The 22,752-nt window shown below is 38.6% G+C and overlaps 1 protein-coding gene across 1 annotated transcript in view; it reads left to right on the plus strand.

Moving 5' to 3' along the window:
• LEKR1 (leucine, glutamate and lysine rich 1) overlaps window positions 1-22,752 on the plus strand; it is a 238,968-nt gene that overhangs the window by 174,637 nt on the left and 41,579 nt on the right. The gene's annotated exons all lie outside the window — the stretch shown is intronic.

Below are 22,752 nucleotides of genomic sequence, written 5' to 3' on the forward strand. Positions count from 1 at the left end.
GCAGTATGCGGGCCTCTCACTGTTGTGGCCTCTCCCGTTGCGGAGCACAGGTTCTGATGCGCAGGCTCAATGGCCATGGCTCACGGGCCCAGCCGCTCCGCGGCATGTGGGATCTTCCCGGACCAGGGCATGAACCCGTGTCCACTGCATCAGCAGGCGGACTCTCAACCACTGCACCACCAGCGAAGCCCTCTTTGTATATTTTTATTTCTTCTTTGATTTCTTCAGTGATCTCTTGGTTATTTAGTAGCACACTGCTTAGCCTCCATGTATTTGGTTTTTTTTTACAGGTTTTTTCCTGTAATTGATTTCTAATCTCATAGCATTGTGGTCAGAAAAGATGCTTGATACGATTTCAGTTTTCTTGAATTTTCTGAGGCTTGGTTTGTGACCCAAGATGTGATCTCCCCTGGAGAATGTTCTGTGTGCACTTGAGAAGAAAGTGTATTCTGCCACTTTCTGGTGGAATGTTCTATAAATATAAATTAAATCTATCTGGTCTACTGTCATTTAAAGCTTGCGTTTCCTCATTTTCTGTTTGGATGATCTGTCCATTGGTGTAAGTGGGCTGTTAAAGTCCCCTACTATTATTGTGTTACTGTCAATTTGCCCTTTTATGGTTGTCAGCATTTGCCTTATGTATTGAGGTGCTCCTATGTTGAGTGCATAAATATTTATAATTTTTATATCTTCTTCTTGGATTGATGCCTTTGATCATTATGTAGTGTCCTTCCTTATCTCTTGTAACAGTCTTTATTTTAAAGTCTATTTTATCTGTTACGAGTATTGCTACTCCAGCTTTCTTTTGATTTCCATTTACATGGAATATCTTTTTGCATCCCTTCACTTTCAGTCTGTATGTGTACCTAGGTCTGAAGTGGGTCTTTTGTAGACAACATATATATGGGTCTTCTTTCTGTATCCATTCAGCCAGTCTGTGTCTTTTGACTGGAGCATTTAATCCATTTACCTTCAAGGTTATTGTCGATGTGTATGTTCCTATGACCATTTTCTTAATTGTTTTGGGTTTGTTTTTGTGTGTCTTTTTCTTCTCTTGTGTTTCCCGCCTAGAGAAGTTTCTTTAGCATTTGTTGTAAAGCTGGTTTGGTGGTCCTGAGGTCTCTTAACTTTTGCCTGTCTGTAAAGCTGTTGATTTCTCCATTGAATCTGAATGAGATCCTTGCTGGGTAGAGTAATCTTGGCTGTGGGTTTTTCTCTTTCATCACTTTAAGTATATCCTGCCACTCCCTTGTGGTCTGCAGAGTTTCTGTTGAAAAATCAGCTGATAAGCTTATAGGGATTCCTTTGTATGTTATTTTTTGCTTTTCCCTTGCTGCTTTTAATATTTTTTTCTTTGAATTTAATTTTTGTTAGTTTGATTAATATGTGTCTTGGTGTGTTTCTCGTAGGGTTTATCCTGTATGGGACTCTCTGTGCTTCCTGACTTGGGTGACTCTTTCCTTTCCCATGTTAGGGAAGTTTTCCACTCTAACCTCTTCAAATATTTTCTCAGACCTTTCTTTTTCTCTTCTTCTTTTGGGACCCCTGTAATTCGAATATTGGTGCATTTAGTGTTGTCCCAGAGGTCTCTGAGATTGTCTTCAATTCTTTTCATTCTTTTTTCTTTATTCTGTTCCTTGACAGTTATTTCCACCATTCTGTCTTATAGCTCACTTATTTGTTCTTCTGCCTCAGTTATTCTGTTATTGATTCCTTCTAGTGTATTTTTCATTTTGGTTATTTTGTTGTTCATCTCTGTTTGTTTGTTTTTTAATTCTTCTAGATCTTTTATTTATTTATTTATTTTTTGCAGTACGCGGGCATCTCACTGTTGTGGCCTTTTCCGTTACGGAGCACAGGCTCCGGACGCACAGGCTCAGCGGCCATGGCTCACGGGCCCAGCCACTCCACGGCATGTGGGATCTTCCTGGACCGGGGCACAAACCCGTGTCCCCTGCATCGGCAGGCAGACTCTCAACCACTGCGCCACCAGGGAAGCCTTAATTCTTCTAGATCTTTGTTAAATATTTCTTGTATCTTCTCAGTCCGTGCCTCCATTCTATCTTCTAGATTCTGCATCATGTTTACTATCATTACTCTGAATTCTTTTTCAGGTAGATTGCCTATTTCCTCTTCATTTATTTGGTCTTGTAGGTTTTTACCTTGCTCCTTTTTCTGTGACATATTTTTTTGTCCTCTCATTTTTCTTTTTTTAATGGGTGGGATTGTGTTCCTGTCTTACTGGTTGTTTGTCCTGAGGCTTCCAGCACTGGAGTTTGTAGAGCTGGGTGTTGGTGCCGAGATGAGAACCTCCAGGAGACCTCACTCTGATGAATATTCCCTGGGGTCTGAGGTTCTCTTTTATTCCTGTAGTTCGGACTTGGAGCTCCCACCACAGGAGCTCAGGCCCGAACCCCGACTCGTGAACCAAGATCCTGCAAGCCGTGTGGGCAGCCAAAAAAAAAAAAAAAAGAAGGAAAGGAACAGAACAATAACAAAGAGGAGTAAAAGATAAAATAATATTAGAAAACTAACAGATATTTAGAAAAAACTTAAAATATTAAAATATAGATGAAACAACAACCTGGAGGTAAAACAGAACTACAGTGGCAAAAAAGAGGAGGATTAAAAAAAAAAAAAGCCTGAAAAGTCCTTGGCTGTGGAGGATGGGGCTTATGCAGGCGCAGGGTTTAGGCAGTGGGCGGGGCCTATGTTTAGGACCCACAGAGCCAGAAAAGGCCCCAGGGGGAGTGGGGCTTTTGCTCAGTGTGGCAGGAGGGAACCAGGAGTGCCTCTGGCCTTGGAGGGTGGAGGACCAGGTCCGGGACCCCAGCAGGCTCCCCGGGCCCAAGTGGGTAGGGGAAATGCTAGGCACACTCTCCCCTGATCCTCCAATCCCAGAGGGCCCCTCCCCATCCACCTCTCCTCTTCTTCCCCTCCTGCCCAGGACTGACACAGACAGAGGGGGCCCCAGAAGTTGGAGGACCTGGCCTGGGACCCCAGAAGGCTTCCTGGGGCCCAAGTGTGTGGGCAAAATACCCACTGCACCTCCCCTGATCCTCCAAGCCCCCTAGGGTCCCTGCAGGCATGGGAACCCCTCCCCTCTCCCAGCTACCCCTTAGGGGTGCTAGTCCTGTCCAATCTCCACTTCTCCTCCCCCCTCACTGCCCCCTACATCCGACCCGGCTGCTCGGGGGTCCCTTCTCTCTCCTTGGGCGTCAAGGTCCCCCACCAGCGACCAGCAGGTGCCCTAGTTGTGGTTCGTTTTTAGTTTATTTTTTATTTTATTCATTTTATTTTATGAGTATTTGCTTTCTAATTTAGAAGATTTATAATTTTGTTTTCATTCTTTTTAAGGGCAACTATTTGCTCCCAGAGGAGTCTGGGAGTGGGGCCACAAAAGTGGGTAGCAGGCAGCTTAGAATTAGGTTCTAACCAACAATACTATGCCCTAGATCACATCTGTCTCTACTCCAGGCTAGTCAGAGGTCTGTCTAGTTCACAGAGAAACAAGGCTTGTCTCTGGTCCCCTCTGGGATGATATACATTTACTTCTCTTTGGTTTAGTAAGATGAACAAATGCAGAGCTTATTGCCATCCACCATTTCTTCCTCACCCTGCCACACCAATAAACTGCCTGTCACTAAGATGTTTTGTCTTGTAGTTCTGTGACTCTTCATCCCACCCCAACTTCTGCCGTTTCACAGTTGTGTCACTGATAAGCCCAGAGCATATTAGAAGCAGTAATTTTATAAGCAGGAAATTGGCAAGAGCCAGGCTTACTAATAACAAGAACGAATGGCAGCTGAAAGATTGACCGTGCGTAAGAAGAAAGAAAATCTATAAGTGCCAACAAAAAACTTTAAAAGAATTACATTTTGGCCCAGTATACAATAGAGACAAACAGCCTTACGCACATCAGTAATCATGAGTGCCCTTATATTTATAATATGGGTTAGTAATTGATGGCCATAATGATGACTGAGTCAGAATGATTAAAATCAGCTGTATATGTATGTAAAAGGTACAGAATACCCCATTTCCAGTGATGTCAGATTAATTAGATCTAGCTGTTTATCCAGGTGAATTCTGTCTCCTTCATACTGGTCATTGAGAAGATCCTATCTTTGTTCAAACATTTCTGGAACTCTTTTTTGAGAATTGGCTTAAGTGTGCATGTTTTAGAATATCCTTAGTATGATGAATCTTTGACCTTTAGGAATGAATTTGATTTTTAAAACAATCTCAGTAGGTCCAGTGAAAGCAAGTTCAAGGAGAATGATGGGAAATCAATCTGGGAAATATCTTTGGGGATTAAAAATATGTAAAATTTTTTTCTATGCTTAATAAATTATCTCTGGCAGCAATTTGAAGACAGCAGTTTCATGAATGTTTTGAGGATTAATAACATCATTCGAATAAATATAGAGCTTTCTTAGGGGATTGATTGCTTTGAAATAGCACACTATATTTGCCATATTTTTTAAAAATTTAGTATGATTCTAATCTTACCTTCTATTATAAGTGGTAAAGATAATTTCTTTGTTTTCAGAGAACAGAGACATCACTGGACTACTTCTTCCTCTCTTCTCCCCTCTACCCCCCTCTTTTTTTCCTCTTACATCCTTGCCCTTTTTCTTTCTTTTCTCTCTATACTTTAGTCTATCCAAAAGCAGGCATGGTATTACTTAGTCATTTGGTGGCACCAAGTTTACTGACATGATGTCTGTCACATAATAAAAATTAAAATGTGCTTGCAGCCCAATAAGTTATCATATTATCATAGGATTACTCCTAGATATAAGCATTGTTTTGGTTTTTTTTCTTTGTCCAAGGCCACTTTCAGATTTTGCCTGCCTTGTCTTCTATTGTATCCTCAGAATCTGGCACAGGTATTCACTCAATAAATATTTGTTGAGTCAATGAGTGACTTACTTTGGATAATTCAGTCAGTTAACAGTTATTTGTTGAGCATTTACTATGTGCCAGGTACTACGTACCCTGGGGATACAATGGTGAATCTGAAACATCCCTGTCCTCATGAAGTTTACATTCTAGTAGGAGAGACAAACAGTTAAACAACAAAAAAAAAAGTAGAGAACTAACCAGAATAATTCTAGATTGTGATGACAGATATAAAGTAAGTGAAGGGGTGTTGTAGTAGAGACTCATAGAAGGGGTACCTGCTTTGGAAAGGGTGGTTGTAGACATAACTTCCAAAATGGTACATAAAGGAAGATAAGTAAGAGGTTCCCACGCCAAGGACCAGGGAAGAGTTTTACAAGTAAAAAATGAGCTTGGTAAGTTCTCGGAAGTGGCAGTATGACGCGAGGCCTAGCAAATGTGAGGGGCGAAGGTGAAGGTCAAGTCATTCGGGGCCTCACAGGCCCGTAGGAGTTTGGGTATTAGTTTCAGTGCAATGAAAAGAAACCATTGGAGGGACTTAAGCAAGTACCGACACTATGGAAAGATGGTTCTGGCTGCTGGGTGGAGAAGGGATTGGCAACGGGCAGTGGGGGCAAGTCAGGTCATTTACTGTTTTGATATTCATCAAAGGGTTTTGTGCATAGCTAAGCCTAAGAGACATGAGAAAAATGAAAATCTTTAGCTCTCACCCTCTGCCAGTTTCTGTTGGGTTATTTGAATGTCTGTACCAAGTGAATGAGAGCAAACAGCCAGGGCTTACTCCATGTTGAGCCAGGGGGAGATATGAGAGCCAGGTTAAAAAGATATCCTGAAGAACAAGTGACCTTTCGGAGGCTTTGACGTTATTGTCTAAACCTGCCTTAAAACTTTGTCTTCCTTTGGCTTCAGGGACAACTTGTTATCCTGCCCCTTTCCTCTCTCTGTTTTGGTTCTTAGCTCTTCCCTCCTGCCATCACCTGACAGCAGACATTCCTTAAGGCTCATGCATGAACTTGGCTTTCCTCCCTCTACTTTCTTTCCTTCAGTAAACTCTCAGCTGAGCAAATTTGCTCTTGGAGCTTTGATTTGAAGCACCAATGGGATCTCTAAATAGAGGTGTCCTTAAGAAGTTGGAGATGTGAAAGTCCTTCCCGAATAATAGAAGCCGGGCTCAGGAAAAAACTTAAAATAGAGATGCTTGACGAGACCAGCAGAGGTTCTAGTTCAGTAGGACCGGGCGGTGCCTGGGAATCTGCTGCACAGCAAGGTCCCAAACCACTGCTGTGGGAGGACAGCAGCCAACCAGGCTGCCAGATGTGCTCTCCAAAGGCCAAAGCCCAGCTTACTCAAGGTGCCAGTGTGGGCTTTGCAAATTCAGGCAGCCTCCGCACACTGCCCCTCCTCCCCCACCCCTCCCCACAGCAGAGCCACTTGCCCTTGCTTCCATTGGGACCACTGTGGAAAATGCGAGGCTTAGAAGGTACGTAGTTTCAGAAGAGGAGGGAAAAAAGAGATGAAAAGCCAGAACTGACCCTAGGGAAAAAAACTGGCAGAACTTCTGAATTTGAAGCAGGAAAGGAGCTAGTGACTAGGAAATAACTCATACATTAGTACAAATCTAATTAGTTATGCGTTGCTTTCTCCCCCGCACTCAGCTGAGGAAGCTCTCTTAGGAGAAGAGGCTCCACTGGAAGGACGAGAAGTAGGTCCTTCAGGATCCTGGATGCTGGAGGTAGAGAAGGCCTGGCCAGCTTGGTCACAGGCACACTGGGCCTGGAGAGAGGGGTCTCCTTGCTGGATGGGGAGGACCGGGGCAGGGCAGAGGGACAGTGCCAGAGAAAAGTGTGGCTATTTTTAAAATTCTGTGTAAGGAGAGCCCTCAGCTCTCATGCTTCTGGGCTACAGGGTCTCTTCGGCCAGGGCCAGAACTTTACCCAGAACTATGAATTTGTGATACCACTTCAGAAGTATTGTGGATTAAATAGGGTTTTGTGGGCTGGCCTGCAGGCCTAATTCCTTTTTTATGGAAAATTATTTCTATAGTAAAATGTGTTGGGAATTTCCTATAACCAGCTCACAAATACATTTTAGAAGGGCATATGTGTTTAAGCTTGGAGACTGCCCACGTATAATGCTCAGAGAAATTCATTTATGCAGTAGCGTTTGGTCTAAAACTGTACTGCTGAGACACACAGCTGTTTGTAATAGTCCGCACCCTATGCGTTCCTCCCCAAGAGCTGTGTTGGCCCTATCTTGGTAAATTCCAAGAAAAAATATAGAAAAATACTTATTATGATTTACTTGCCAGTAACATGACAGGATTAGTGAAGAATGTCGTTGGAGGAAAAGCTTCATTGTGACCAAAGTTGGGGGCAAGTGGCTTATGTGTAAATTGTTCTGTGAAATAAGCAGTTATCTGTCTGTCTCTAACAGCTAGCTCTTTACTTATCGTAAGTGAGATTTACTTAATTGCTCCCCATCCCCCTGAAGCATACCTTTGAGGCTATAGGGAAGGATTTTATTCCCCCTCCTACACCCACAACATTAACTTCTTTTTCAATTTCCTCATCCTCTTCTCTTTCTCTTTGTTTTTTCTTTTTTAATTGACAGCTCTAAACCCTCACCTCAGATAAATGTACATAAAATCTAGCAAATTATTTCAGGAGGTTCATGGAATTTCCCATTCTGTATATGACACAACCCCATGGTCAAACATACCTGTTTCTTCAGGCTCTCTCTTCCCTTCCTCCCTGCTTCCTTTCTTCTTTCCTCCCCGCTTGGTCCCTCTCAAGCTCTCTCACACACCATCCCCAGGTTTCACAGTCATGGGGAGCCCTCTTGGTGCTCTGTGGACATGATCTTGTCTTCACACTGCCCTGAGTGAGATGCTTCGTTGTGTGGTGCTCATCAGAAAGGGTCAGGGGCCTGAAAACCAGCCTGAACTCTGCTCTCCTCACCACTTGCCACAGAGGAAGGGGCTTATTTTTCTTGCATAAGCATGCCATCCCTTCCTCACCAAGCTCTATGTACCTGGGTCGGCCCCCACCCAGAGGGAGCACTTTTTCTAATTCCCCAACCCAGAGGGCAAGCCATTTTCAAATTTGCACAAAGGCCCTGGCTAACAGAGCTGTGACCCTCTCTTGTGAAGCAGGTATCATTTTCCACATTTTACACTTGAAGAAACTGAGGTTAAGCAAGGCTAAATGTCTTGCCCAGGGCTACATAACTGGCAAAGACAGAAATCAAGCTCCGTTGTATCTAGCTTTATAAACTGTGTTCCCTCCACTACAGTTTACACAGTTCCCTTAGCATTTGTCTTGAAGGGATCAGTTCTGTCAGCTTCTCTTTCTCAATCATGTTGTAACACTGAGTCTTCAGGGGACTCCCAGCCCTGCAGAAAGCAGAAAACCCAAGAGTACCCCCTCTTTTCCTCCTCTTGCCTTCTTACCCCACCTCCCCACTCTTTCAGGATTCTTCCATTCATTTAATAAATATAAGATGGTGACTTTTGTCTTCCTTTCTCTAGTGCCTTAGCAAAGTCAGAAGGGGAGCTATATCTTCAGAACAAAAGTAGGATAAAAACATTTCACAACACATTGTGTAAGAAGAGAAACTTGGTGTTTAGTTACTTTGATGAGGCTTGTCATACTTTCATGAAGGCTAGAAGCAATAAGAAGTGTAGAATATAAAATGGGATATGGAAGCAAGGTTTCAAGATTCTGTTACCTCGTGGTAGTGTGGCTTAGTATAAAAAGAATGGACTTAGTTAGGCAAACATAGGTTTAAATCCAGTGTCAAGTTTGGACAACTGGCTTAACCACTTGAAGGGTTATTTTCCTTATCTGTAAAATGGGCATATTAATAATAGCTACCTTCTTGTGAAGATTAAAGCATCTAGTATCGTGCCTGGTAGGTTGTAGGTGCCCAGAAAGTATTAATTTCCTTCCTTTCATCTTCATTTAGGTTGCTAAGCTCTTAAAGCAACATACCTTGTATACCCTGCATTGGTGATGTAGATATTCAGTAAATATCTGTTGAATTCAGTGTTATCTGCTTTACTCTTTGAGTTGTAAAGATTAGTCCATGGAGTGATTTATTTTGGATGCAATTGTTAGTTTAGAGTGTTATGAAATGAAGTGTTCTAAGTAATATCATTCTAAAATAACAAGCCTTATCAGGTATTTCTCCCAAGACATACCTCTTTCTCTGATTTCCTGTCTATCAACAACTCTCAGAACAAGAGACTTGCCAAACTTCTTATGATATCACAGACACTGCTTTTAACAGTGGCAGGAGTTGTGGCAAAATCAAAATTATCTCTTTGATTGACAGTGTGAAGACATCTCTAAAAGAACAACTTGTGAAACAGAATTTAAAGCTGTCATTTGGCATTATGGTTTGACATTTGTTTGCAGTTATGTTTTTAACTACAATTAAGGGAATTAGATTTTTGCATGTATGTAAGAAATTAGGTTCTCATTTTCTTTTTGGTCTAAGAATTTAAAAGTTAATGCTTTTTTAAAATAAATACTCTTAATTGTGAGTAGATCCTAATTTGCCTATTGTGCCAACTCCAAAAATGTTATTTTTTTTAAAAAATCTGATGAAATTACAGGGTAGAGAGCCCTAGGCTGGTACAAGCTTGAACCAGCTTTACCTCTTGTGAATTATGTCACTTTATATAGTCATTTACCACTCAGGATCTTCTAAAATTAGGAAATTGCATTAATATATTTCCAGTGAGTGGCAAGAAAGAATGACCATATCCCTAGAGACTATCCCTAGTGCCTGAGACATAGTTGGGTACTCAATAAATATTTGCTGGATGGATGTATGGATGAGTAGGAATGAATTTAATCCCAGTTAAACCACCGATCACAGGATTTAAAACTCGGAAGCTCTCATTGTCTGGTAGCAAATCAGCTTCTGACTTGCCAAAAATCAATTCAAACTCCTGGATTCTAGTGATGATCTTCTCTATCAGATTCTTACTAAAATCCAAATATAGGACCTGAATCTGTGTTGTTTCTTATTATTCTAAAGCATGAATACCTCTAGAACTGGCTGTAAAGAGGAAATTGGATATCTGTATGATGTTCAAAAACAGGTGCACATTTTCAGCTTTTTAAAATATGAATATGCCTCTAACAATATTTAATTTCTAGAAATCCTCTAAATTTCTCTCAGAAAGGCTCACTAGAGTCAAAGTTGATCCTTTATAGTTTCTTTCAAGGCAAGACTGCTTTTTCTTTATCAATGTCTAAAAATGGTTTTACATTCCTGAATAATGTGCAAGCTCTTTCTTGAGTTTACTATATAAGTGTGATTTTTATTTTTGGAATCAAGATTATCTTTTTCACACATATACTCATCTCTGTATACATTACCCAGTGCCCATTCCATGGTAATCAAGGACAGTGTGTTTGTAACATCATTTATAATCATTCTTTCTGCCTTGTCTCATTAAAGAATTGCACTGAAGAGTTGAGAACAGAGGCTTAGCAGGAATCAATGAGATATGAAAGTCCTAATTTCTGTAGCTTTAATGTCAAGCAAAATTATCATCACAAATACAAGTTCATAAATTTTATAACAGTTCGCTCAAAACACCTTATATTCTGTGGAAATGTCATAAGGAACTTTATGACTCTTTGTCAATTCAGTGAATGATTATCACTTCATTAACCTTGTTTGAACCTTGGCTTACTATATTTTGGCTTCTATAATCTGCTAGCCTTTCACAGTTTTTATTCTAAAGGGATACATATAACAGCAGTGTTTTGTACTGGGTCCCTCAGAGGAATGTATATGGAATGGATTCTACTTTTGTTGATATCAAAATTATAACTGTCTCCAGGGAGAATAAAATTTGAGCATCTCAAATATTCAGTACCATCCATTTTATAGTAAAGGTAACTTCTAATGTACTCACAGGCACCCATCTGAAAATGCTCATTGGAATTTTCTAATCAGTAAGACCTTTTTTCAAATAGGAAACCTGGCTTAAGAAATAAAAGTGGATCAAATTGCCAGGACTCTGCTGCCTAGCCACTTCTAACAAGCACATAGCGAGCCACATCCATTCTATGGTACCGGTATTTTGAAAACCAAGCGAAGAGCTACTTTATTTGCCTTGACTGTTGCTCCTTATTTTATCAAGTTTACTATTATAAGATTCTACTCTTATACCTGAAAGTTGTGTAATAACATTTGAAGGTAAACCAGCATCGTTTTCTATCTCTGCTATAACAATTACCACAAACTTAGTGGCTTAAAACAACACAAATTTATACAGTTCTGGGGGTCAGAAGTCCAAATGAGTGTTAAGGGGCTAAAATCAAGATGTCAATAGGGCTGGCTCTTTCTGGAGCCTCCAGGGGAGAGCCCATTCCTTGCTTCTTCCAGCTTTTAGAAGCTGCTGGCATTCCTTGGATCCTGGCCTCATAAATCTAATCTATGCTTCCATTGTCACATCACCACCTTCCCCCGACCCACATTAACCTTCTTGCCTCTCTCTCATAAAGACCTTGATAATTATACTTAAGGCACATCCAGGTGAACCAGGATAATCTCCTTATCTCAAGATCCTTAATGTAATCACATCTGCAAAGTCCCTTTTGCCATATTTACAGACTTTGGGGATTAGGACATGGATATCTTTGAAGGCAATTATTTAGCCTACCACAACTGTGACAAGTTAAAAATAGCTATTATCAACCCTAGAGCAACCATTAAATAAACTAAACAAAGAGTTATAGCTAATATGCCAACAAAGCAGATGAAAGTAAATCATAAGCCATATGCAAAATCCAAAAGAAGGCGGAGAAAGATGGCCAAGGAAACAAAAGATGGGGCAAATAGGCAAGATGATGGATTTAAGTCTAACTGTATCACAATTCAATTAAATGTAAATTGTCTATACATTCTAATTAAAAGACAGAGATTTTCAGATTGTATAAAAATGTAAGATTCAGCCATATACTGCCTACAGGAAATGTATTTGAAAAATAAAGATACAAAAGGCTAAAAGTAAAAGAATGGAAAAAGATATACCATGCTGACACTAATCAAAAGAAGCTAGAATGTGTTTATTAATATCAAGCAAGGTAGATTTTAGAACAAAGACTATTACCAGGAATAAATAAATTCATTTCATAATGATAAATAGACCAGTTCATCAGAAGGACATGACAATCCTAAATGTTTGTGCCTCTAATACAGAGCTTAAAAATACGTGAAGCAAAAACTGATAGAACTACAAGGAGAAGTAGACAAATTCACAGTTATTGTTAGAGACGTCAATAGCTCTCTCTTAACAATAGATAAAACAAGTACACAGAAAAATTAGTAAGGCTATAGAAGACTTGAACTTTACAATCAATCAACTTAACCTGATTGACATTTATACAACATTCCACCCAGCAGCAGCAGAATACACATTTTTTTTCTCCAAGAGCATACAAAATATTCACCAAGATAGACCATATAATTTGGCTATAAAACAAAACCAAAGAAAATTTAAAAGGACTCAAATCATACAAAGTGTATTCTCTGGTCACAATGTAATTAACTTAGAAATAAATAACAGAAAAGTATCTGTAAAATCCCCCAAATATTTGTGAACCATAACACAATTCTAAATGAGATATGGGTCAAAGAAAATATCAAAGGGGAAATTACAAAGATTTTTTAACTAAATGGGAATGAAGACATCAAAATGTGTGGAACATCTCTAAAGCAAAACTTCAGGGAGAAAATTTATGGCAATAAATGTCTATGTAAAAAAAGAAAAAAGGTCAGCTTCCGCCTTAAGAAGTTAGAAAGAGAAGAGCAAACAGAACCCAAGATAAGCATAAGAAAGTAAATAATAAAGATCAGAGCAGAAATCAATGACAGAGAAAACAGTAAAACAATATAGAATATCAATTAAACAATCAGTTTCTTTGAGGAGATCAATAACATTAATAAACCTCAAGTCAGACTCATCAGGAAAAGATAGAGAAGACAAAAATTTACCAACATCAGAAATGAGTGGTGACATTACATTCTTCAGATATTAATACATTAATAGAGGAATATTATAAACAACTTTATGCCATTAATTTTTTTAATTCAAAAATACTTTATTGCTAAAACATGCTACCCACCATCTGAGTCTTCAGTAAGTAACATCAAAGATCACTGATCACAGATCATCATTACAAAATAATAATCATGAAAACTTTGAAATATTGCGAGACTTACCAAAATGTCACAGAGAAACAAAGTGAGCCAATGCTGTTGGAAAACTGGTGCTTGACTATGCCATTAATTTTGACAACTCTGAAAAATGGATGCATTTTTTTGGAATATAAACTACCCAGCTTCACTAAAATGAATAGATGACCTGAATTTATAGTTTAAATCTTTCCCACAAAGAAAACTTCAGGCCCAGAAGGTTTCACTGGTGAATTTTATCAAGCATTTAAGGAAGAAATAGTATTAATTCTACTTAAACTCTTCCAGAAAATGAAACAGGAAGGAATAGTTCTTAACTTACTTCATGAGGCCAGTATTACCCTGATATCAAAATCTGACAAAAGCATTACAAGCAAATTAACAGACCGACATCCCTCATGAGCACAGATGCAAAACTTCTAAACAAAATTTTAGAAAATTGAATCCAGCAACATAAAAAAGAAAAGAAATCATGAATGTGTGGAGTTTATCCCAAGAATGTAAGATCGGTTTAACATTCAAAAATCAATTATTGTTATCCAAAAAGTAAAAAAGAAAAACTCAATGATTATGTCAATAGAAACAAAACAGGCAGTTGGCAAAACAGAACGTTCATTCCTAATTTTTAGAAAAATCTCAGCAAAGTAGAAATAGAGGAAAACTTGTTCAAATTGATACTGGGCATCTAAGAAAACTGACAGACAACATCATACTTAATAGTGAGAGACTACATACTCTCCTCCTAAGATCAAGATCAAGAAAAAAACAGCTGCTGTCATCAGTTCTGTTCAACATTGTGCTGAAAGTTTTAGTCAGTACAGTCAGGCAAGAAAAAGAAATAAAAGGCATCAGACTGGAAAGGAAAAATAAAATTTTTTTATTCACAGATGATATGCTCACTAACATAGAAAACCCCATGGAATCTACAAAAGGAGTTACTAGAACTAATAAGTGAGTTTGGCAAAAGGTTGCAGGAAAAAAAGTCAACATCCAAAACCCAAATTAATTTCTATACATTTGCACAGAACAATCAAAATTTAAAAAGCAATATTTATCAAAATATTTCAAAACACATGAAATACTTAGGAATGAATCTGACAAATAATGTGCCAGACCTGTACATTGAAAACTACATAACATTGCTGAGATAAGTTAAGAGGATCTAAATAAATGGAGAGATATACAATGTTCATGGAACAGAAGCCTCAATATTGTTAACAGTTATCCCCAAATTGATTTATAGATTCAATGCAATCACAATCAAACCTCCAGCAAACATTTTTGTACAAATTAACAAGCTAATTTTAAAATTCATATGGAAATGCAAATGACCTAGAATAATCAAAACAACTTTGAAAACACTTTGAGGAGCCAAAAGATCAAAGTCATTACCTAACTTCAAGATTTATTGTAAAGCTACAAGTAATCAAGACAGTGTGGTATTAATCTCAGGATAGACAAATAGATCAATGGAACAGGATAGAGAATCCAGAAATAGGCACACATGTATGGTTAACTGATTTTCTACATGGGTGCCAAAGCAGTTCATTGGAGAACACATAGTTTTTTTCACCATTGGTGCTGGAACAATTGTATATCCATATGCAAAAAATGAACTTTGATTCATACTGTGAAATGTATATATAGAGATTAATTCAAAATAGATCCTAGATCTAAATATAAAACCTAAAATTATAAAACTTATAGGAGAAAACAGGAAACATATCTTTGTGACCTTGGATTAGGCAAAGATTTCTTAGATTCTACCCCAAAAGCCCAATCCATAAAAGAAAAAAACCCTGATAATTTGGACTTCATCAAAGTTAAAACTTCTGTTCTTTAAAAGGCACTGTTTAGCGAATGAAGACAAGCCATTGTCATAGATATCCACAATATATATGTCATAAAGGACTTGTCTTCAGAATATATAAAGAACTTTAGAAACTCAGATGACCATAAACAACCCAATAAAAAATGAGCAAAAGATTTGAACAGGTGCTTCACCAAAGATATACAGATGGCCAAGAAGCACATAAAAAAGATGTTCAACATCATTAGTCATTAGGGAAATGCAAATTAAAACCATAATGAGATACGACCACACACTTCTATTTTTTTTATTGATTTTTTTTTTTGGCCACACCTCACGGCACGTGGGATCTTAGTTCCCCGACGAGGGATGGAGCCCATGCCCCCTGCTGTGGAAGCATGGAATCTTAACCACTGCACCGCCTGGGAAGTCCCACAAGCACACACTTTTAGAATGGCTAAAATTTAAAAACCTGAACATACCAATTGTTGGCAAGTTGTGGAGAAACTGGAACTCTCATATTCTGCTGGTTGGAATGTAAAACAGTACAACACTTTGGAAAACAGTATGGAGGCTTCTTAAAAAGTTTAACATACACTTACCTTGCTACTTAGCCATTTCACTCCTAGGTATTTACCTAAGAGAAAGGAAGGGACATATCCATACAAATACTTGTACACAGATATTAATAGCTATATTTGTAATAGCCAAAACCTGTGAAACAAACTAAATGTCCATCAGCAGGTGAATGGATAAACAAATTGTGGTATATCCATGTGATGAAATACTACTCAGCAAAAAATAATAATAATGAACTATTGATTCATGGTACAACATGGACAAATCTAAAAGGAATTATGCTAAATGAAAAATGCCAAACACAAAAAAAAGAATATACTGTATGATATACAGAGAATTTTTATAGAATTCTGAAAGTGCAAACTAATGTATAATGACAGAAAGCAAACTCTTGATTGCTGGGGGCGAGAGGGCAGGAGTGAGGGATTAAAAAAGGGCATAGGGAAACCTTGGGAGATGATGGATATATCATTATTTTGATTGCAGTGATGGTTTCACACACATATGTTTATGCATATGTCAAAACTCATCCAAGTGTATACTTTAAACATGTAGTTTACTGTTTTCAATTATATCTCAATAAATGTTGTGGTTTTTTTTTTTAATTCTCTTGGAACCATTTCTCCTCCAAATCTTCTGTGGATAGGAAAGAAGTTGAGAAAACTGTCTCTCAACAGGGCAGACTTTCTAACACCCTCTTCTGATGTGGCAAGGCTGTAGGATGAAAAAAAAAAAAAATTACATCTCAGAGAGGAAAGCCAGGAGCTACGGAGAAAAATGGTTTGAGAAATCACTCCCAAGTGAAAGAACCACAGTCTAAGCAAGAAATGTTCTCTACCTCCAGGGTAGAAATCCTCACAGTCGTTTCCAGTAGGATTTCAGAGTTGCGATGGACTCCACCTGATGCCAGGTGACTTACTGTGCACCTCCCGGTGAGAGGACTATACTATCCACATCTGATTCACATCAGACTTGGCCATTTGATTTGTTCTTGCCATTGAAATGGGAGAGGAGTGACATGCACTGATTCTGAGCAGAAACTTAACAGATCCTATGTTTTCGCAATTTTTCTTTTCTATCACAAAAGCAGCATTCCCAGGTAAGAATTGTTCCTTGGGCTACATCCTGGAACAAAACATGCAGAGCAAAGCAGCAGATTACATATATCATGAGCAAAAAATAAACTGACCTTGTTAGCCTCTGGGATTACAGACATGTTGAGTTTTGGATGACTCTGAAATATAAAAGTAGAGCAGTCAGGTGAGAGTTGGAAACATGAGTCAGATACTCAGAGAACAGATGTGAGCTGGAGATAAAATCTGGGAGTTGTCAGCAACTATTGCATTTTAACCATAGGCATGGATATGATCACTTAGAAAAAGAGTAGAGAGAGAGAAAAAAGAGGCCTCAGAACAAAATGCTAAGGAACACCAAACATGTAATTGACGGCAAAGATGAGTCTGCAAAGGAGACGGGAATGGCCAAATATTTGGAAGAAAGCCAGAATTGAGGTGTTTTTTTTTTGTTTTATGTATTTATTTATTTACTTTTGACTGCTTTAGGTCTTCATTGCTGCGCATGGGCTTTCTCAAGTTGCGGTGAGTGGGGGCTACTCTTCGCTGCAGTGCGTGGGCCTCTCATTGCGGTGGCCTCTCATGCTGCCGAGCATGGACTCTAGGTGCGTGGGCTTCAGTAGTTGTGGCATGCATGCTCAGCAGTTGTGGCATACGGGCTTAGTTGCTCCGTGGCATGTGGGATCTTCCCGGGCCAGGGCTCAAACCCATATCCCCTGCATTGGCAGGCTGACTCCCAACCGCTGCGCCACCAGGAAAGCCCAGAATTGAGGTTTTAATGTAATCCCACTATTACTATCCTCATTCTTTGTTCCTTCTGCTTCCTTTCTCCAGCCTAGAGACTGCTGAGCAAGCATCAGAACCTGCTAGGTCCGCCTCACATTTTAAAAGATAAGTGTTCCTTTTACAACATTGCTGGCTTTTGAGCACCATTGGGACAGGGACCCTGCCCTCATTCACCTCTGTCTCTCCAGGTACTGCCTTGTCCATAGTGTGCATAGTGGGCAGTAAACCCCACCCTGCTGCTCACTTGCCATTTCCCTCTCCTTTGTCTTTCCCTTTAATTCTCTTTTCTCCAGATGCCCATTCTACTCTATGCTTAGGCTTTATCATTAATGGTTTTTATAAATACTGAGTAGTTACATAAAAGGTTTAGATAGGTATAAAGTATGAAGAACTACAATATAATGAACGCTAAGTTTAGGAAAAAGAGCCTTACCATTAACGTTGAAGTCCCTTGGTGCTTCTCCTTATTCCACCACATGGCATCCTTGCTCAGAGGTAACCACCAACCTGCATTTTGTGGTTCTCAGCAAACTAGGAAGAGATGGGAACTTCCTCAAACTGATAACAGCATTCGCAAAAACCTACAGAAAACACTTGTTATTCCTTTGCTTCACTCTATAATTTTACCACGTATGTTTGTATTCCTAAAAAAAATTAGATTTTGCATATATTTTATCTTCATGGAAATAAAATTATACTGTATATATTAGTCAGTGATTTATTCTTTGTGCTCAAGATTATGTCCCTGGGATTTTTGTCCATGATGTTACATGTAGCTGAAGATCATTCATTTCTTCATCTGTATTATATTCTGAAGTATACCACAATTTATCTTTCCTGCTTAGCTATATTTCATAAATTTTGATGTGTAGAAATTTTATTATTGTTCATTTCTAAGTATTTTGAAGTATCAGTTATGATTTTTCATTTGACCCAAGAGTTATTCAGAAACACATTTTTTAAAAGCTCCAAATACATGGAGATATTTATCTTTTGTTACTGACGTTTCTTTGTTTTCAGAGAATATGGATTATAACAGTGCTGTTCAGTAGAAGTATAATGTGAGCCACATATGTCACTTTAAAAATTTTAATTGCCATATTAGAAGAGTAAAAATAAACAGGTAAAAGTTATCTTAATTAATATATTTTACTTAACCCAATATGTAGGGTTAGGGATAGGGTTTGATTTTATCAAGCCTGTTTCTCTTAACTCATGAGTTTAGTTTATTTGCCATTATTATGATTGTTACTTTAAGTTTTCTATCAATATTTCTCCCTCTTTTTCTACACTCTTTTCTCCTTTTGGGCCTTGGGCGGGGGCAATATTGTTGGAGTTTCTTTTATTTTCTTAGTGCATCTTCTTCTAATGGCGTATTCTATTCTTTTAGTGGTTACTTCTGAGATTTTACCATGCATGCTTAATGAAGTTTAAAATTAATATCTCAGACTTCTCTTGAATAATGCAAACTTCTCTTGAATAACACTGGCACCTTATAGTTGCCATCCTGCCATCCTATATTCTACATTTTTGTCTCGTGTTCTAGTTTTATACTTTTGTTAGCCCCACTGATTACACACAGTCAAAACTAATATTTTATACAGATGGTATTTATTTACAAGTACTTACATACAAGGCTGGCTACATAATTTTCAGGCCCAGTGTAAAATGAAAACGTGGAGCCCCTTCAAAAAAAGAAAGAAGCTTTTCCCTTTCCTTCACCATCTTTCTCTCAGCTTGTCAGGGTCTTTTTTTTGTTTGTTTGCTCTTGAATCTTGTGCTCCCTTGGGCATGGGGAAATCGTAGCATGGATGCAGGCTCTCACAGGCACCCAAGGCCCTGCCCCAGACTCAGCCAAAAGGACACACATGGCAGACCCAACATTCCCCATGCCTGTGCCCACTGAAGCAGAGGATGACAGCAGATGCTGGGCAAGGGTCAGGGAGAAAAGGGTTGAGAACCATCCTGGGGAGACAGGGAGGTGTTGAGAGGTAGGACTCTGTGTGAGCGGAGGCTCCAAGGCCCCAGCATGTGCTTGACTGTCCATTAGACCTCACTTACAGACTCAAAGATAAAGTTATTAAGAATTTCTCAGTGGTGACCACAGAGCATTAAATCTGAAACCCAGGGCCCCCTTCAGAACATGGGCCCTGTACAGCTGTATTGATCACACACCCAAGAAGCCCTCCCTGCCTGTGTGTTTGCCAGTTCCTTTGCTCACCGTTTTTTCTTGATCGTCTGACCTTCCTTCTGAGATCATAATCCTTCCTGCAAAGCATATTTTTTAGAAGTCGTTTAGCTGGCAGTAAACACTCAGACTTTATTTTTCTGAGCATATTTTATTTCGGCCTCTTTCTGAAAGATAGTTTTGCTGGGTACCCAACTTCAGATTGATGGTTATTTTCTCATGGGATTTTTAATATATTATTTTGCTGTCTTTGGCCTTCCTTGTTTCTATTGGAGAATAAGCTTTCAATATGTTTGAGTTCCTTTGAAGACAATATGTTTTATTTCCTCTCCAGCGTCTTTTAAAATCTCTTTTAATTCCAATATCCTTCATTTTCACTACCAGGTGCCAGATATGAGATTTATTTTTATTTATCTTGCTTGGAATCCTTTGGGCTTCCTAGATTTATGGGTTGGTATTTTTCATCAATCTGTAATGTCCTTCCTCTCCCTTTCTCTCTCATTTGCTTCTGAAATGGTAAATAGAGAAATATTAGATCTTTTCACCCTGTCCTCCATATATCAACCTCTTTTATATTTTACGTATTTTTGACATCATGTACTGCACCCTGTATAATTTCTTTGAATCTCCCTTTCAGTTTATTACTTCATTTTTAGCTGTGAATAATCTGCTATAGGACCATCTACTGAGTTTTTCATCTCAGTTATTATATGCTTCATTTCTACAAGTTTGATTGGTTCATTTCAGATTTCATTAGTCACTTAAATTAATCTTTTATTTCTTCCAACATATTGTACATCCTTATTTATATTCAATATCTGAAAATACTTTAGAATTTGTGGCTTTGATTATGCTATCATTTGTGTCTGCTCATTCTTCCTCTTACTAGCTTTAAAAAAAATAATTTTGTGTTTCTTAAAATTATGGTCTCATAGGTCTTGAATTTTTATCTGTAGGAATCTCTGAGTTTCAAGTTGAAGATAGGTTTCTCCCAAACATATTGGTGTTTTTCCTACCAGGCATCTGGAGGCAAGGTTATTCTAACACCATTGTAAGATATCTCCTCAATATGAAGCTTTTTGGACCACTCAGGTAGTGTGAATTCAGGATACAAACCTGCACTGGGATTGGCTTGTGTTTACAAATTCTTGTGGGAGATTTGTATTTTCCCCTCTACCTAGCACCAAACTTCAAAGCCGGAAATTTCTTTTGTGTTCTTTGAGAGGGGATGTTATTTGTATTTTACACATACTGGGTGTGAATTTCATATTCTTACAAACAGTATGACAAAAATGCATACTGCATTTGTCCCTCTTTGAGATGCAGTTTTATGCAGGTGAGTTTCCTCTCAAGCTCTTCCTTTCTCTCCTGACTCCAGTGCCCTTCATGGCTGTAAAATTTAATGCTCAAGTACATCAGATTTGGAAAGTACCTTCAAAGTGAGAATTGACTTCAATGCTCTACTTATTGTTGGGGTTCTTCCTTTTACTTCATTTTTTTTAAACCATTAATTTGGAATAATTTTGTATTTAAAGAAAAGTTACAGAGACAGTACAGAGAATTTGTTTCCCTCTTGTCCATTTTTCATAATCATGGCACATACGTAAAAACTAAGAAATTAATATGGGTATAGTACAATTAACTAACCTATAGACTTTGTTCAAATTTCACTAGTTTCCACTGATAACCTTTTTCTGGATTTGTGTTTCCTGCATCTTCCTAACTTTTTGTCCAGGTCACTGATGAATTTTAAGATTTTTTTTATAAGTGAAAACAAAACTTTACTTATTTTCAGTAGGAAAGTTGTCAAAGTACCTAGTCTGACACAGTTCTGAAAAAAAAAGTCTGAGGAGTTTTGTTCTTTTCAATCATTTTCCCTCAAATAATATTCATAATCCTGGTTACCAAGTTAATGTGTCTTTATGTTCATGACCTTAAAATTTTCTAGCCTAGAAATGTAGGCACTATTTTTATTAAAAAATGTTTAATAATACTGTAAGAGTGAGATGAGAATAGAGATCAAGATAGATTGACAGTCTATTACAGTACTCTTGGTGGGAAATAAAGTCAAGAACCTTAACTGTTAGTAGTCGGAAAGGAAGGGAGGAAATAGTTCGAGGTGCACCAAGGGGCAGAATACATAGAACTTGTTACTGAATGGATGTGGTAGAACAAGAAGAAGGAAAAGTCAGAGATGACTCAGGGATTTCGAGCTAAAGATTGTGACTGTTGAAGGTTTCAGAAGTCAAAAGGAAAGGCAAGACCATTGGAGATGATGATGAATTTGTTTTTTGATGTGTGGAATCTTTGGTGTTGATGGCTCACCAGGGTGGAGATGTCTAACAGGCAGTTATAAATGAAAGTCACAAGTCTGAGAAAAGGGGTCAGAACTAAAGGGAAGAGGGTGATGATGGAAAACAAAGGGATTAGAAAGAGGAATAAGCAATGGAAAAGAATCACCTACACAGAAAATAAGAAGGTTATGGTGATTATAGAAGGGGGCGGAGGGACTCCCTGATCAACAGGCATACTTTTGCCACCACTTGTGATATTTAAAGTCTTAACTTCAGGGCCCCTGGAGAAATGTCCTCATGAATCTCCCACACTTACTTCCACCCAGAAGGTCACAAACTTAGCTTTAAGACCCAATTACGTGGGGACTTCCCTGGTGGTGCAGTGGTTAAGAATCCACCTGCCAATGCAGGGGACATGGGAAGATCCCACATGCTGCGGAGCAACTAATCTCGTGTGCCACAACTACTGAGCCTGTGTGCCACAACTACTGAGCCTGTGTGCCACAACTGCTGAAGCGCGCGCACCTAGAGCGGGTGCTCCGCAACCGCAATGAGAAGCCCGCACACCACAACGAAGAGTAGCCTCCACTAGCCACAACTAGAGAAAGCTCGCGTGCAGCAGCGAAGACCCAACACAGCCAAAAATAAATAAATAAATAAATAAATGTATTTTTAAAAAATCCAATTACGTGGATTAAAATGTTCTCTGTGTTTTCTCTCCTAGTTTCTAGTATGTTTTGTACTATACCACATTTCAGATATTACCCTCTGCTTAATTCAGTCTGTTCCTATTAGCACTTGAGATAAATAAAAGAAAAATAAATCTAGCAGGAACCACAAACGTGCTGATTTTGTGTCATATCCCAACACATTTTCCTTTTTTAAAGAAACAAAATATGA

Source organism: Phocoena phocoena, chromosome 4 (genome assembly GCF_963924675.1).
Source record: "Phocoena phocoena chromosome 4, mPhoPho1.1, whole genome shotgun sequence".
In the NCBI taxonomy this organism is placed as follows: Eukaryota; Metazoa; Chordata; class Mammalia; order Artiodactyla; family Phocoenidae; genus Phocoena; species Phocoena phocoena.